Source organism: Bubalus bubalis, chromosome 1, assembly GCF_019923935.1.
Source record: "Bubalus bubalis isolate 160015118507 breed Murrah chromosome 1, NDDB_SH_1, whole genome shotgun sequence".
Lineage (NCBI taxonomy): Eukaryota > Metazoa > Chordata > Mammalia > Artiodactyla > Bovidae > Bubalus > Bubalus bubalis.
Window position 1 is genome coordinate 180,140,528 of NC_059157.1, and position 12,903 is coordinate 180,153,430.

The following is a 12,903-nucleotide window of genomic DNA, read 5'->3' on the forward strand; positions in this document are numbered from 1 at the left end:
GAGTTAAAAAGTGTAAACAGGTAGATTTTGTGCTTATTTTCAAGGCTGACTTAAGTATAAAATGTTTTTTTTTTTTTAAAGAAAACACTTGAAAAATTAAAATATTTGTTTTATATTATGATAGTATTGAAAATGTTCTTCATAATGAATGATTGATTGTGTCTGATAAGTCTCTGAACCCACAACAGCTGGATACCCTGTTTTGTTTCATGCATGTCTCACTCAGGCTCCCAAGCCCTAACACGAGTGCAGTTGACTCTATTCAGCCACCGGGTTCTAATAAAAAGTTGAGATTATTATTACAGGACAGTATTAAAACGCTAAAGCTTTTCTCCAGAGCCATTAAATTCAGGGTATATGTGTTTATGCTTGGCTATAGTTGGCCTAAGGCAGAGGTGGATGGGCCTCTTAAATGTTAATAGCTAGGCCTGCAGGTGCCTGCCTCTGCTCCCATCCTCACGAGAGAGTAGAGTGAGTACGTAGCAGGTGAAGGCTTTTGCTGCTGTTAAAAGGAGCTTTATGAATCAGCAGTTCATTTGGGAAAATAGCTCACATGGTTTGTGCTCTGCTACAAGCAGCCAAGACCATGGTCTCTCTGTGTGCTTCTTTTTAATACTGGTTCTTTGGTTTTATGAAATACTCAGCCCCCTAAAGGGCCAGCTCTTTTAAAGCTCTTTGAACTTTGTAAGTCATAGAAGTTTGGGTTCACAACCTGCAATCTTGGAAGGCATTTAGTCAACAAATATTTATAGCACTTACTGTGTATCATTATGCACATGAAGTGAGTGGTTAAGCTCTGGCATCACTTCTAACATTCAGTGCATGTTTTTAAGTGTTCGGGATAGTGTGTTGTTTAGATATCACAGTTCGGTACACAAGAGAAAAAAGTACAGAGAAAAAAAGTGCTGTCATTGACTTCTACCCTAAGTTAGCATGTAGTAAGAGGTGCTCTCAGTTTGCTTGAATGTGTAGTGCCTTTAAGCGTATTTCTGTTTATAAGTTATTTTATGTATGTATATTTGTTTTAGAGGTGGTTTAAGACTTAGATAGGTTTTTCTTGCTGAACTGCTTGGAGTCATTGACTTCAACGCAAACAGCAGTTGTAAGATTTCCATGGCTGGTCTCGTTCCAGTGGTTTGTGGATATTACTGAATAGATTTTGTAGAAAATGTAATTTTTATAGGAAAGAAGCAAATTGGCAAAGTGCTGATGTGGTATAAGCTGACTCTAGTGACCAAGAGCACTGTTACATTCTCTCCTTTCTTGTAATAACCCCATTGTAAGAAAATTTTCTTTTTAAAAGTAAGGAAGTTTGGGTTATTCATTCAGTTTGTATTTATTGAGAGCCCACTATACATCTGGCCTTCAAGATATGCAGGGAATAAGACATTGATGTCCCTCCCATTTTAGGTCTCACGTTCTATTTAGAAGACTCAGATAATGAACATAAGCAAGATTTTGGTAAGTGTTATCAAAGAAAAAAATACAGGGTGGTATCATAGAGAGTAACTTTAAATGTCTTTAGTCAGGCTTCTCTGGGCAGCTGGCATTTGAGTTGAGATCTGAATGGCAAAAAGCCAGCTATGAGACAATCCAGACAGAAGGGACATCCTTAGAAGCCTTAAAGCAGGAACAAGCTGACCTCCAGTGTCAGCCATCCCTGTTCATTCTCCAGCTGCTGCCACTGGAAGAAGAGAGTAAAGGTCAGTGTGGCCAGAATGTTGTTAGGGAAGAGGGCTGCAGAGGAGATGCAGAAACAGACCTCTGTGGGGAGGGTAGATTGTAAGCCAGGCGACACATTTATATTCTAAATACAATGGAATTTCATTCAAGGAGTGTTTAAATAAGGGTGTGACATGGTCTGCTCGGCTTTTACAGAATATTATGCCAACTTTTTGTGAACATTAGACTGTAGGGAGGCAAGGGTGAAGGTAATGAGACTGTAAAAAACTGTTGTATAGTTTAGGAGAGACAAGATAGTGGTTTGGGACTAATCTGAGTAGTGCAGGAAATCAGGAGGGAAAGACTGGACCTGATTTGTTGGATGTTGGAGGGTAGGGTGAAGAAAGAAAGAGCACAATCAGGAATGATAATTTGACACTTGAAAGTATAGTTGAATCTGTATGGCCAAACTATACACTGAAATGGAGAAAAAAAACAAAACCTCAGAACAGGATTATGCTTTGGCAGGGGAAATCAATAACTGTGTAAGCCATGTTTGAGATGCCAATTGGTAATCTAAGTGGAGATTGTTAAGGAGATAGATGAGAACCTGCAGCTCAGGGAGGAGGTCTTAATGAACATGTAAATGTAGGAGTGTAACATGTAGATCATATTTAAGGCCATGGCATTGGATGAACTTGCTTTGGGAGCAGTTACAGATGGAGAGAAGATCCTGGGACTGAGTCCTGAGCACTCCAACTTGTAATGGTCTAGTGAAAGAAGAAAAAATAACAAAAGACTGAGAAGAAACCACTCTACTTGGAAAAAGCAACAACAACAAAAACAGGAAAAAGGAAAGAAAGTATTTCAAAATGGAAGAAGAAACCTGTGTGGGATTTGGCATTATGGAATTACTGTCAGAAGCAGTAGGGCTTAGAGCAAGTTGAAGTGTAAATACAATAGGAGGGAAAGTGGAGACCTTACTTGAATGTTTTGCTGTGAAGGGAAATGGCGCTGTAATTAGAGGAGATCAGAGAAGTATTGGGGCAAGCGGATGCGGGGAGTGGGCACGGGCATGTTTGTTTTCCAGGTGAAGATACAGTATCAGGAAACGTTTCCCTGTTCATGGGAATGACTAAGCAGAGGGAGAAAAAATCCCTTGGGTGTGGAGTCCTCTTCATTCGTATCGTTTGGTCTGCAACCATGAAAACCTCTCTAGCCACCAATCTCTTTCCTTGTGGTAAAGGTTATGTTTTTACTGGGGGGCGGGAGGGGGGCAAGAATGTGAGGGTGAAGGGAAGTGGTGCACAGAACTTTTAACATTTCCATCATGTGAAAACCTGAGCCCACATGCCCTAGAGCCTGTGTTCTGCAACAAGCGGAGACATTGCAATGAGAAGCCCGCACACAACAGCTGGAGAGGAGCCCCGCTCACTGCAGCTGGAGAAAAGTCCTTGCAGCAACGAAGACCCAGTACAGCCAAATAATGAGTAGAATTATTCTTTTAAAAAAAGATGGAAACTGATTATATTTAAAATTATTCCTCTGAGCAAATAATAGTATGCCATTTGTTCATATTTGGTTTATCAATATTTCAAAACTAAAACATTTTTTGGCAATTTGTTTTTGGAGAGGGGTAAGCACCTAACCCTAACTCTAACCCTTTTCTTTATGGGGATATATAAAACTGGGAAAAACACATATAGTTTGAAAATAAAATAGCTATTTACCCTTTAAAAAAAAATTAAGGCCCACTGCATGGCATCTGAATGTTCCATTTGGAATCCACTTTTTTGTGTCTTTCTAAACTTTTTTTTTTTTTTTTTTGCCTTCTTGGCTCCACGAATCAGTCCTGCTGATGTTAGCTAGCATGCATCATTAGGAATAGTATATGGCTGCAAGCGATCGAAACACGATTATAATCACTTAACGAAATACAGGCTTATTTCTCTCACATAACAACTCGAGAGAGAGAGAAGCCAGAGCTGGTGCAGGGATCCCAGGATATCACCCATTACCCACTACCTCCGTTTTGGCTACTCTGTCAGCTTCAATGTGTTTTTGTTGTAAGAGACCCCCGAGGCCTAGATTTGTAGTAGGCAGAAAGATGAGAGAAGGATGAAAGGCAAAAGGCATGAGTTAGTTGAGTCTTTTTCTTGAGGAGACAACTTACCCGTAGTATACTTCCACCAGCATCTTACTGGCCAGAGCACATGGGCACCCCAGCAGTCCCCCATCTTGGGAAATAAAGTTTTGTTGGATTTTTTTCAAAGATGTATTGAGATTTAATTTGCATATCACCCTTCCAGTGTACAACCCTGATTTTCAGTATATTCATAGACTTGTGTCATCACCACAATTGAATTCATTTTTACCAATGCGAAAAGAAAGAAACCGCATACCCATCAGCAGTCACTCCTAATTCCATTCCTACCCTGCCCTCGGCAACCACAAGTGTGTTTTCTGTCTCTCTAGATTTGCCTGTCCTAGACCTCTGATGGAAATGGTATCATATAACATTTAACTTTTTACGTCTAACTTCTTTCATGTAGCATAACATTTGGGGGTTCATGCATATGTTAGCATATTCACTTTCTTTTTATGCAAAATTTTTCATTGTAAGGAATATATATGTGTGTATGTATGCATGCATGTATGTAAACATATACTATTCATCAGTTTATGCACATTTGGGCACATACATTGACAAGATGTACCTTCCATTGGTAAGAAAGTAGGGATGGCTGTTGGGCAGCTAGCAATGTCTGCCCCTGTGCAGAAATGGGGTAAGAGGCTGGTCCCTGGGCTCCTTTAGCAGCAGCATCACTGCTTCAGAGTTCTGTCAGTATGAGAGGAGGTACAGTGGTTGTGAAGCCTTGCCCAGTGTAAGGACGGCCCAGTCAGCTTGTTTTTGGGTTGGTGAGTACTGCTGTTATTTGAGAAAGCCAGATCTGGACAACTGCCTAACATTTGAGCCTCTATATCCAGAAAACCCTACTATTCCATCATGACTGCTGTTCCTTTGGCCTCAGCCCTACTATTTTCCACCAGTCCATAATTCTGCCGCCACTTTATAGGTTTGGCCTTGTGGGGATATTTTTGTTCTCAGTGTTTGGCCTGCAGTATTTCCCACCAGGTGCCTTTCCTCTAGCTTCAGTCTCACTACCTAGAGCCTTTGGGATTAGCTGTCTGTCCATTAAAATTCTTAGTAAAAGAGCTTAAACATTTGTTTATTCATTTAATGAAATATCACGTGAATTTATTGGACTATATTTTATATGCTTTTTTAAGACTATTTGCATTCATGTAAGGTTTGTTAATTTTGAATTGAAAGTATTTGGTGACAGTGTTACTTAATATACATCTAAAGAACATCTTAGATGTTGTCTGCATAACTCAGAGAACAGGACATTCTGGACACTGGTGGACTTGAGGAGGAATTGGTCATAGGCCCTGGCCCCAGAAAAGTGCTGGACTTCATATTCTGAATGAAGCTCATCTAACTCTGACTTGCTCAGGCCAAAATAGGTTTGGCTTGACCGTAATCTCTTTATCAGGAAGTGCAGTGTCTTGATAAACCTGTGTTTTAAGTTTTGTGTTGGAATCTCTAGGCAGTGTCCCTCTGGCCTTTGCTCTCCCCCCGCCTTAGATACCCACAAGATGACCTGACTGAAAGGAGGGCAGCTTTATTTGACCTGCCAGGCATTCTTGGTCAGTTCATCAGACTCTTGTCTCGGGGTAAGTACTCCCTAGGGGGTCCTTCCAGCCTCTTCTGGGAAGGCAGGAAGAGGAAGAGACAGAAGGCTGCAGCCAGGCACCGCTGGGCTTTGTGGAAACCTGGGGCTGGCTCTGCCCTGAGGGCCTGCCCCATCCCCACAGTGCTTGCTGGCCACCTTGGCCGTCTTACTGCCAGCCTCAACATCAGACGCATGTGTCATGTCCCTCTGAAAGGAACATCCTTCCCTTTCCACAGGAGGCAACATTTCAAATGTATGTAAACAATAGAATAAGATTTAAAAGTAGATGTAAAGATTACTTCCCCCACCCCCAAGTCATCTTAACATAGAGCTGATGATCACACTTTAGAGCTGAAAAACGAATATCCTAACTTCTATTTTAGGAAACTGAATTCAGTATCACTTCCCAGACAAAGGATAAAAAATAGGCTTTTTCTCATGGTGATTTTTAGGGAGTGGGTGTTTTTTTCCAGCAAGGGGAGTAGACACTAATATTGAAGTAGTCACTAATATTCCAAAAGTGGGCATTTTAATATCTGTCTGTCTAGTTAGTGAATGTTTTATTTTTTTAGATCTGTGGGCAGTTTTGGTATTTTTGGAACATAGCATTCAAGGAAAAATGGCAAGAAGGCCATTAAATGGCCAATGTGTCATGAAGGACTTCATTTATTGCAAGGTTTAGACTGAGTTTTGTAGGTGATGGAGATTCAGTGAAAGGCCTCCATCAGAGTTGGTGTGGTCACATTTGTTTTAGTGGCTGGTGGCCATTGCTGACTAACACCGGGCATTATCTCAGTTATCTCCTATTAAGTAGTACCGTCATCTCCATTTTGCAGTGGAGGAAAGGAATGCTGAGGTGGGTTGCACAGGTAGTATGTGGTGGAGCTGTTAATTCCATCCAGGGAGTCTGATCGGAGCTCAGGGAAAAGGACTCCAGCCACTGGGATAGAGGAGAGTATTGCAGGGGTGCGTGGGACATGGTGGACCCTGCTTGCTCATCTCCACATTTGTCGTGCATAAGGGACAGGATTGTTGAGAGTGAAAGTCGAATGGGGGCCTGATAAACATGAGAGCTGGAAGCTTTTACTATGGGAAATTTCGCAAGGGAGCTGATCAGAATCAAGTGAAGGTGGATCTTAGCTGAGGCCTGGAGACAGGACTGCCCTGATCCGTTACAGCATTGTTCTGCACACTTTTGACTGTACTTGAATCTACTATAACAAGGAGTGGGTTAAATACGATAAACATTGATTTTCTCTCATGTTGCAATCCAAAGGGAGGAGAGTGGAGTGACTCATTTTCCAGAACCTCTCAGGGTCCTCAGTCCTTCTGTCTTGTTCCACCATTCCATCAACTGCTAATGTGGCCACAGCCAGGTCTTTGCCACATCAGTGTTCCAGCTCCTGAGAGCAGAAGTGGAAAGCAAATAGTTTCCTTTCAGGTAAGAGAGAGGGAAGTTGTGCACATCACTTCTCTTTACATTCCATTGGTGGGACCTTAGACACCCGGCTGCAAGGAATTCTGGGAAATGGGTCTAGTTAAACTAAACTCCACCATTCCCAAATGAAACTCCACTATCGTGGGAGAAGAGAATAGATTTGGGGGCCAGCTCGGAGCCCACCACAGGAGAGAAGGCTGAAGGTGGGGTTGATGAAGGATTGTAGTTTTTCTGGACAGGTGTAAGGGCAGCAGTGTGAGGAAGCTTCAGGTGTTGGTGAGATCTATTTCACATGGTCAGCTGAGTCCCAGCTGGGCAAAGTAGTTAGGCCAGGATATTAAGGGCCTGGAGCCTTGCGTCAAAGAGGCTGCAGAGTAGATGTGAGATTAAGTAGTAAGTGGTTGGAATAGGAGTTGGTGTTTTGTGGGTAGAGTAGGCTTGATGTTGGGTCTAGAAGTGGCTTAGTTCTGGGGGATGGGAGAGCCATGGCTTTGGGAGGGGGACATGGTGACATGGTGGTGCCCAGAGGTGAGGCCACCCAGAGCATATTCAACCCTGCACAGCAGCCAGCACACAGGACCCTCCACCATCTGGGCTTGCCCTCTGCTCACATGCACCTTCTTCCCTTCCCTTGCTTTCTACCCCCCACACGAAGCCAGTTGTTCTTACACATACACCCTTTATGTGACTTCTCCCATTCTCTCCCTTCCTGTAAATGTGCACCACACCATACTTCCCTTCCATCTAGGTAAAGCCTCACTTGCAGAAACCACCACACATTTCATCTCTCCCAAGAGACTGTCCTTTTAAAATTTAATTTTTAAAATCTTTTTTCAGTTTTGTTGACAAAAGTTGTATATGATTAAGGTATACATCTGATGGTGTCATATAAATATACATTTTGAAATGATCACCACAGTCAAGCGGCTTAGCATGCATTATTACTTCAGTCACCTTTTTTTTTTCACCACTCCCACTGCCTGCCCCTCTGGCAACCATCTGTTTGTCCTCTGTATCTGTAGTTTGTTTCTCTTGTTTGTTTGTTTGTTTTTCAGGTTCCACATGTAAGTGAATTCACATAGTATTTATCTTTTTCTGACCTTTTTCACATAGTATAATCCATGTTGCTGCAATGGCAAGATATTCTTTTTTATGTCTGAACAATATTCATGTGTGTGTGTGTACACGCCACGTCTTTATTCATCTATGGATGGACATTTCAGTTGCGCCCATATCTTGGCTATTGTGAATAATGCTGCAGTGAACGTAGGGATGCGTATATGTTTTCAAATTAGTGTTTCTGTTTTCTTTGGAAAAATACCAGAAGTAGAATTGCTGGGTTGTATGGTAGTTCAATTTTAATTTTTTGAGGAACCTCTGTACTCTTTTCCATAGTAGCTGCTGCACCAATTTACATTCCCACCAGTAGTGCATGAAGGGTCCCTTTTTTCCACATCCTTGCCAACACTTGGTAGTTGTGATCTTTTTCATTATAGCCATTCTGACAGGTGTGAGGTACTATCTCATTGTAGTTTTGGTTTGCATCTCCCTGACAGTTAATGATGCTGAGCATCTTTTCTTGTCTCCGTTGACCATTTCTTTGTCTTTGGAAAAATGTCTATTCAGGTTCTCTGCCCATTTTGTAATTGGGTTGTTTTTTGGATGTTGACTTGTATGAGTTCTTTTTATATTTTGGATATTAGCCCCTTATCATACTTATGGTTTACAAATATCCTCTCCCATTCACAGGCTGCCTTTTTGTTTTGTTAATCATAATCTTTGCTGTGTAAAAGCTTTTAGTTCGACGTAGTCCAATTTCTTTATTTTTGCTTTTGTTTCTCTTATCCAAGAGGCTGTTCTTGAACCCTAGAATTTTAAAGCCTCCTCTTGGCTTCTGTCTGGGTACCAGCTAGCTTCCTCCTCTCTTATTTATAGTTTATAACTGAAGCTTGCATATGGCCAGTTTGGCCATTCCAGCCCTCTGTGTACACACCGCATATCTGTAACTAACTGGCGGTTTCTTTGCTTATGTTCATGTCAAATTTCCAAGACAGGCCATCTGCTTGGCCCTGCCCATCTCATCTTTTCATGCCACACCGTAGCTAACTTGTGTGCTACCTGCCATCAGCCAACCAGTCATGTGCAGGAGAACAGAAGGAGACCCACAGCTAGCCCAGCTGCTTCTCGTGCTGGGCTCAGTGCTGCGGCTGTGGCCGTGGTTACAGTAATGGGAAGAAAGGCAAGCTCCTCATTGCCTTATTGTCCTGCCAGGCCTTGGGTGTAGGAGGGGCTTTTAGGGAGATACAAGTTGTTTGTCCTCACTTTAGGAATAAAGTTTTTATTGTACCAAAGGGATGGGATGAGCTGGCTGAGTATTGGGTTGTTGGTCTCTTCCTTCCACAAGAACACTGAGGAGCTCTGCCAGTCCCTGGGAATGGAGAAGGCTAAGAAGACATCTTGTTCTCACAGTCTGGTGTGGGTGGAAGGGGAGGACAGAAGAGGGGGTGCAGGGCAGATAACCAGCCAGTTATGGTACAGTGTATATGAGAGGAAAGGCTCTGAAGCTGAGGCACCCCCAGGTTTCCAGCCCCACAGAGCCTTACCCCAGGGCCCAGTAAAACCAGCAAAGCCTGAACTCTAGGGGAGGGCATCGCCAGCATCTCCAGAGTTGTGGGGTGATCCCAGGAGGGGCAGTGGCTCCTGTTCTAAGAGAGAACTGCTCAAGCCACTCCTTTGGGATCGGAATGCTGCTAAGGGCTAGTGTGTGGGTTACATGGACATGCATGGCCCTTGTCCGTCTGAGTGGCCATCACTTCTGTCCTGGAGTTTGGTTTTCTGGCTGGTGTGAGGAGAGCCTATATTCTAAACCCAGTAGCTCAGACCACTGAGGTCCCAGAGTCTGACTGCAGTTTTGCACACACACCCTGAGGCTGAGCCTCATCCTCACGGTAAGGAGATCATTTATGACATCAGGTAGAAATAGTCTGGCTGACCTCCTCCCCCACTCCCCCCATTTTTATTAAAACTTTTATTTGCAAATCCAGTTCTTTCTATCCAAAAATCTGTTTGTTGCGAAACAAATGCTCCATTTCCCAGAGATAAAAACCAAAAATGTCCATCTTGTGGAAAGCTGTATCACGTTAGGCCAGTTCTCTTCCTAGGATGGTGAGCGGAGTCTAGCCTGGCCTCCCAGCCCACACAGCATGGTTGCACCCAGGGCAGGAACTGGGAGAAGTTGAGGGCACAGGCCTGAGGTGGTCCCATGAGGCTGGACCTCCCCCAGCCTCTCCGGAGCTGGCTCAGAGACTTTGACCCTGAACCTTTCAGGGAAGTCCCTGCATGACTGTGCAGGAGAAGTGGCCCCTCTCAAGCCCTCAGCGATGGGCCCTGCCCACCCTCTGGCCCTCTCAGGAAAACAGACCCCTGCTCTTTTGTGGAAAACCCTCTGGGCTGCCATGCACTCATTAGTACCTTTCTTGCTAGGAAGTCTGCTGGTCAGATGACAACATTCAGTGCCACTTAGTCCGAGAGACCAGCCTTGGTTCCTCTCTTTTTCTCACCCCCGTACTCAATCCACTCCTTCTAAAATGTGCCCCTGCACCCTCCATGCCCACCCCCTCCCCAACTCCGCTGCCGCCACTTCTCCACTCCTTCACCAACCTTGTTGTCCAGGCCTCCATTACTCCTGCTAGAACACTTCAACCCCTTCCTAACGAAGCTGCCCTCCAGCCTCCCCTACTTCAGGCCATAGTCCTCCCAGCTGTCTGAGCTGAAGGCCCATTGGATCATCCCAGTGGGCAAGTATGGCACAACTTGATTCTCCAGAACATCTGTGGGCCCCAAAAGCCTGGGTCGGAATTCCAGAAGGAATAGCACAGGAAGTATCACCTCCTTCCCCTGGAAGCTGTGCGTGAAGGGAGGAAACCACAGGAAACAGAGCAAGGCCAGGTTATACTAGACAGAGGACCTTTGGGCTGGAGTGCTCCCAGAAAAGAAGCCACCACTGTCTGGGTGGTCACCTGGAAGCCTTGAGTTCCCTGGGGCTCAGGAAAAAGGAAGACTGACCATGGCATGACCTTGGGCTCCTTTTCAAAGCTGCAGGCTCGGCCAGGGCACCTCTCAGAAGTCTAGCTCTCCCTCACTTGTCCAGACCCACTTTGTGTATGGTCTGTCCAGCTGGTGTCCCACGACTGTCCTCGCCTTCCCTCTGGCCCTGCTTGTCCTCCCATCTCATCTTACCTTCTCCCTCCTGCTGACCCTTCCCGGCAGCTCCCTGACTTAGCCCTAGGAGAAAATCCTTCTCATGTTCCTCGGGTGCCCCTCCCCTTTCTCAGAAGAGCTTTCTCATCTCTCGCTCTTCCCAACACTATTGTCCCCTCCCGCCCTGGGTCCTCTCTCAGGGTGGTCTTCATCCCCTGTGATTCTCCCATCTCTAATGGCCCCTCCTCTGTCCAGACTTCCCTCTGCTCTCCATTCAGTGCCCCCTGCTGGGTAGCATCACAGGAAGAGGCTGCTCAAGCACCCCGGGCCATCTCATGGCTTGCTCAGGTGTCAGCACCCCAACCTGTGACCAGTGTCTATTCTCTGGGATGCCTCCCTCTGCAGGTTCCAATGCTCCTGAAGCAGCAAGACTCAGTGTCCTCCTCCTGACCCCTCAGCCACATCACCCTGCTCAAAACACTGTTCCCTCAGTGCTTCTCTCTTGGGCCCTTTCTTCCTCTTCTTCTAGCCTTCTACTCAGGCTCCTTTCTCTCCCATTCACTCAAATGTGGAACTTCCTGAGGCTCCTAGCCCAGCCTTCTCTCTCCATTGTCTTACTCTGTGATTCCATCTATCCTCAGATAACTGCTCCATGCCAAGCCGCCCCCCGCCCCCACCTGGAGCTCTGGTCCAGGCCTTTTTGAATATCTCTTCCTGGGCATTCCCACATGGATGTTACTCAGCTACCTCAAACCAACACAGACAACACAAAACTTATCCTCATTTTCGGTCCTCCATCAGGGCATGACCAGGGAGCCACTTTCACTCCTTCTCTTGTGGTTCTTACTGAGTCAACCAGGGGCAGAATTTTGGATCTCTCTGACCAAGCCTGCTCCAGCCCCCATCCTCCTAAGAGTGTCTTGTCTGTAGGCCAACCTTTCCTGTACCTTCTGCTCCCTCCCCCTCCATTTTCTTCCCACTCTTACCTTGGCTGCCAGAGTTAACCTTCTTTTTCTTTTTTTTGAAAATCACTCAAGCATTTATTTCAAGCATTCTGAAAAACTGGTATGAGAAATGTTTTCCAATAACAAATATGGATGCATAGCAAAGATATATATTTTGGAGTCTGTTACATTGTAAGCTTCCTAAGCGATGAAGGATCACTCCACCCTCTTGTCTGCAACTTCTTCTAGCACTTAGGGCTTATGAAATATAATGATTTATTGGAGCAAAGAGTAAATTTTACTGACCAAATAAAGGTAATCTTCCCACTGAGAAATATGCACATATGGAATTCATTATTCTAAGAGTTCCTACTGGCAGAAAAAAATCTAAATGTATTCAAAAGGAAGGTATGTGAGAGACAAGGTTGTTTTCTAAGACACACCCTCCTGAAAGAAACAGAAGAATGGAATGCACTTAATGCAATCTACTGGGCGAGATGGTCATGTGTACGAAGTTTTTACATGAGACCCACTGATGGGGTCCCTTTTCCACTGCATAGCATCGTGCTGGCTCATATGTTTATGCATTCACTCAGCCTATATTTAAGCATGTGCACGGTCCAGGTAGAGTCCCTGGAGCTGCTTTTCTAGTAGTGATAGCAACCTCAGCCCAATGGCCCTGACTTCTGGACCCAGACTTGAGACCACAAGGCGCCTACTGGGGTTGGGCTGCTGCCTGTGGTAGTGAGCCACTGAGGAAATGACCCATGACCTAGACATCGTCACTCTCCGCTCTAATTCACCAGCACAAACATCACTTAGAATGTCGTCCTGAAGAGTTGACATGGTTGGCTGACCTACCATGGAAGAGAGGCACCAGCAACCACCATGGTGACTTCATGACAAATGCCTTCCCTCACTC